Source organism: Meleagris gallopavo, chromosome Z (assembly GCF_000146605.3).
Source record: "Meleagris gallopavo isolate NT-WF06-2002-E0010 breed Aviagen turkey brand Nicholas breeding stock chromosome Z, Turkey_5.1, whole genome shotgun sequence".
NCBI classification, from domain to species: Eukaryota; Metazoa; Chordata; class Aves; order Galliformes; family Phasianidae; genus Meleagris; species Meleagris gallopavo.
In genome coordinates this window covers 14,052,774-14,058,192 of record NC_015041.2, presented here as the reverse complement: position 1 = coordinate 14,058,192, position 5,419 = coordinate 14,052,774, and positions in this window count along the sequence as shown.

Below are 5,419 nucleotides of genomic sequence, written 5' to 3'. Positions count from 1 at the left end.
TAAGCCCAATCTGTTCTTCAGCTGTATTAATTTCCCTAACCCCCATAGCGTCAGAGTTCTGATGCCATCAGCTTCATTCCAACCAAGGAGTCAGTTCATAACACTGAGTCATAGCCAGTGTCAAAATTGTGCATAAGCAAGAATCAATTCAGGACAATCATTATGCAGACATTATTTGGCTAATTACAAATAACAAATATATCCAAGAAAATTGCAATAACTGCACAGGTCTACACAATTTGCAAGCAGAACAAAAAGCAAAATGTCAGATTACTTTTTTGTTGTTAGCTGATCCTCAGATGCACATTTCTGTTATTTTCATTTTCTTTGGAAGCAGTTTTTATCTATAACATGGTAACATTTTGTTTCAGATCTTTCTGTTTTCCCACAGTTTGACTAGAAGAGAGGAGGGAATAGTCTTTAATCCATGGGACTGGGTAGGGAAACCTGTTATTTTTGTACATATGACAAACTAGCCAAATAAGATAACATCTGGAAACACAGTAAGGATTTTTTTCCTTGTTTCTGAACAATCAGCTGTTTTTTCCGTTGTGATATACTTTTGAGAAATGGTCTGATATTCAACAGGTAATCCTACTGGGGTAATGATTCATTAGTACCCTGCATCTTCTAAAGAGAAGATGAAACATGACAGTTTCGCAGAAACATTTCAATTTTTCTTCAATATAGTATACCATACTGTTCAAAGGTATTTTACCTTTTTAAATTAGTTTGTTTGAAAAATATTTACTGATTAACAATGTATACCTCATTTTCCATAAGTACAGTAACAACTGTCTTTCTCCGTATTCTGTAATCAGTAAAAACATGTGTCAAAATACCTGAGTCATTGCTGATCTTTGTGTACTCAGAGCAGCTATAGACGTTTTTCTGTTTTTAAATATTTCGTCCACTGTAACACGGATTGTGAATTTTTTCCTCTTAAATTCTCATTTGCATTTTGAAGAGATGTCCTCTTTTTAAAAAGGAGATATTTTAAAGACAAATGCAGAATGTCCTGGTTGGCAACCGGCATGCATTTCCTCCACGTCCCCTACTTCTGAGAGGCAGCTCTCACCCAAAACTGTTTGACAACTTGCCCTGGGTCTATTTGGGATGAGGTTAACATTCCTATCCAAATAGGATAGGATAGAACCTATCCAAAGCGCATCCACTTTGAATTTGTATTAAAACAATATTGACAACTGACTGGTACTTTTACTATATCTGGTAAGTGTCAAGGAGGCTTCTTCTTTTCTCTCTTCTCCCAACAGGTAGGGTGGGAAGAAGCTGGAAGGTGACAGTCTGGAATATTGATTCAAACTATCCATATATTCTATACTGTATAACCTTGTGCTCTGCAATTCAAACTGGTGAGCCACTTCTCAGAGGTTGGCCATCATTCAGCTTGATGGAAGTGATAAGAGAATACCACTGAGCCACTGATTGTTGTCTGGTTTTTTTGGTTCATTGTTACCTTGGGATTTTTTGTTTTTGTTTTTTTTTTTCCCTTTCTCTTTTTCCTTCATTTATTAAACTGTGCAAATCTTTACCATGAGTGAACTACCCTTTTTTGGTTTTGCTGTTCCTACTTTCTCTTATCCCTCTACAAGGATTGCATGGGTTTTTAGATGCTGGCTGAGGTCAACACACAGTTGCCTTAATGCAACAGTTGGCTCCAAAATTATAGTCCATCCAGCTTCTTGGCATGCTTTGATGTGGATTTGAGTTATAGCACCCTCCAGGTATGATGTGTTTGCTCGGGCAGAGCAAGCTGGCACCCATGGTATTACTGCTTCTTTCCGCAGATAGTTAGAGAGAGAGCAATGAGCTCAAATAGGTATTTGCTTAGCTGTGTACCTAAATTTTTGTTACTTATAGCAGACCTCTGAGTTACACAGAATGAAGTACTTTATGTTGCAGACAACTAAGGCTGCTACTTTTCTGCCTTAATTGCATGGTCAAGATATCTTCAGTGATTTGAGATTTTTGATTACTGACTTCAAATTGCTTTGTGTAGTGGCACTGAGAACGAGACATGTCTACATTTTCCACCTTACTCAAAAGTTGGATTTTGTAATAACACCTACCTGAATATTTGTGTTTTGACTTACGTAATTGTTTATTATACCACAATTATCTTTTGCCCCAGTTTTGTAACTTCTCTAAATTGGTGGTATTTTACAAGACAAATAAACCATCTTTTAATTCCAATCCTATCCTGTTCATTGCTAAGTTGGGTATTGGTTAGTATCTAAAGAAAAATCTCCCTCCATGAGATTCAGAAGCCTCCAAACTCTGAGATCTACTGATCTGTGTTTTATGGTTCTTCTTTAGCAACTGAAAATTCCTGCCATTTTTTATACTTATTTCTTAGTTTGATGATAGTGTAAAGAAGAAAATATAACTTATGCAGAAGATAAATTATAAAGACAGGTGTCCAGAGGATGTTAGGGTCAGAATAGCTTTATTCAGATTCACAACTGAATAGAGAATACCTTTGTTAAATCGTTTAGTTATCTTATCTCTAATTATAAATACAGATTTTATTTTTGTTCTCTAGTGCAGCGAACAGATGGCACTTGAATCTAGTTAAGCTTGTTTAACTAATTTCTGCCAATCAGGAGGGCCCATTTCCTTCAGTTATGATGAGCTGTAATGATAAGAATGTACCTTTCTAATTGACTGTGACATACAGACATCCTAATACTTTTATCTCTTTCTACACAAAGGTTTTTTCAAAACACATTTCTCCCAAATTTTATGCAACTCATCAGGATCAGTGAATGCACTTAGTTATTTGCCATATTAACTATTTATGGTGAGACTGAAGAATAGCTTTATTTTTCTGAAAGAAAATCTTGCTTTTTTTGCTTTTATGCTTACCTTTCCAGTTTGAGCTATGCAAATTCTCTGGCAGAGAGGTGGATGCATGTGTAATTAGACATTCACTGACTATTGGTTATGGCATTCATGCAACTGTAGAGATCTCCTGGGACTAACTTTTGCTCCCACTACCATTTATGATTTTGGGGGATGGTTGTTTTTCCTCAGTGGCTATGTCAATTATAATACACAAGGGAGCCTGAGAACAGAGATCACAGTCAAGGTCTTCCTCTTTTCATGCCAAAAACCTCTGTTCTGATGTATAACACTCACTGGAGTCTACTTTGTGGCATGCAAAATCCCAAAGATGTATTTGCAGCACTATAAATACAAGACTTGGGGAATGACCATCCTACCAGAACTGCTTTTTTTCATGCTCGGCTTTCAATCTTAGCCAATAGAAGCTGGAGGCAAATCCTGCTCAGATATTTTCTTCTACATGCTAAACAGGTTCTTCAATTGCCATGTACATGTGCTGTGTGGAAGTCTATCACTGTGCTCTAAAAGCAGGCTGTGACCATACCTGCCTGACGGTTGTTTATGCACTTGTTATATGCAAGATGAATTTTCAGAACATAAACAGATGGAGATCTTCAGGTGACACTAGTGGAAGAACATCTGCAGTTTTATTCTAATCAATTGCAAAGGTACTGAGCAACACTCAGTTCTGTTCTTGAAAGTGAAGTGAAAGAAGCAGAAAAAGAAATTCAAAGCTAGGACAGCAAATCTGGGACTGCTGAATTCAGGTCTGCAGGATCAGGTAACAGCAGAGCAGAAGATTTTTCGTGATTGCATTTTGGACACATGCTCTTGAGACTTTTCTTAAAACTAACCCTTGCTGTGCATGAAATGCACAATTAAATAATCAAACAATCCATCCTAAAATTGAAAAAAATGTTTACTGACACTATTTTCCAACTGTAGAATATTCAGTGAGTTAGAAAGAAACCTTGAGTTCTCACAAAGATTTAAAGGCATATGAAACTCACTTATATTCAGGATGATCCTTTAAAAATCTCAACCTTTTCTAATATGGTTTGATATTTGAAAGATGACACAATTAAGTTTGCAAGAGAGTGAACCTTAATTGACCATGTTTCTTGCAAAAGAACATTTTTATTTAACTTATGTTGCTGAATAGAGTATTTCTTGGGCTTTGAATTGCCTTTTACAACTTTTTTATTACCTAATGAAACTTTCTTTATAGTTCTTACACCCAACAATGTTTGGTTTTATGCACTTTCAAAAAATGTATCTGCCTGCCTGTATATACTGTTTTCATCTTTCCTACTGCACTACTTGTACTATGTTACTCAAGCTGAATTTTCTACATAAAAAATAAGAGGCCATTTTGAGGTACAGCTTCAGTTATCAGTAACAAAACATCTACAGAGTCGATCTTTAGCCTGACTATTTATTGCATTCATCCTTCCTTGCATACATCCTGGATATACTAAGAAGCATCTTATCTGTATTATTGCATCCATGCTGTGATGGATTTTATGACTTCACCCACAGAACTGAAACGTTAAGAGCATCCTGATCTTAAAACGAGCTGAATACTCAGAGCTCCCAAGGGAATCAACAGGAAACACTCTGTATCTCTCAGAATTGTCCTCTCTAATGTAAATAGTCATAGCTACAGGAATGGCACTGTAAGAATTAATTCTAGTTTGTATACATTTTCCTTTCTTTATTTCTTTAACTAAAAACTGCATTTCTGCAATTTTTTAAGAATTCTTAATATAAAAAATAGATCACTAATCTGAATAAAATTCAGATCTTTAGATAATTTATTGCATTTGTCCAAATGCTCTGTCCTGATGTTTTGTATTTTTTTCTGGTTCATCTTTATTCATACTATGTTGTACATGGTGATCTTTGTTTAAGTAGCACATTTCTTATGCAGTGTTAGCTGTATTAATCTTAATGTCATTCTAGCCTAAGTCACTTTCCCGGAACCAAATATTACCTTAGTAAATGAAGAGGAGTTATAATGTGCACACACACAAGAAAAATTACTAATTGACTTTAAAAAATAATGACATATTTATTGTTTTTTCGTAACAGCATATAGGAATATACTTCAAAATTTTAGGAAAAACTAAATCTTTTAAAACTATTACATTGTCCTCTCTTCATTTGTAAAGACAAGCAATTATTTTGGGAAAAAAGATGTTTTCCTCACAGTCTGGGTATTCGTTCATGTGTCTGTGTGTGCTGCACAGATGTGTGTATATATATATATATATATATACGAACACATACATTACAAAGCATGCAAGCATAGGCTGCTGAGAATCACTATATTAATACAGTAATGAGCATATGTATTATATAGGTACTGCACAGACTCCAAATAATATTTGTCATGTTCCAGATGCTTGAAATGACAGTCTTTGTGTATTATACGTCTCCAGCACAATTTAGACCACCATACGCTCATTTGCCCTCAAGTAGGCCTATTTAAAGTATAATTGACTGCCCTGGCAATTATTGTGAATAGCAGCTGTCTGCTTGTGAAAAAAAAAGA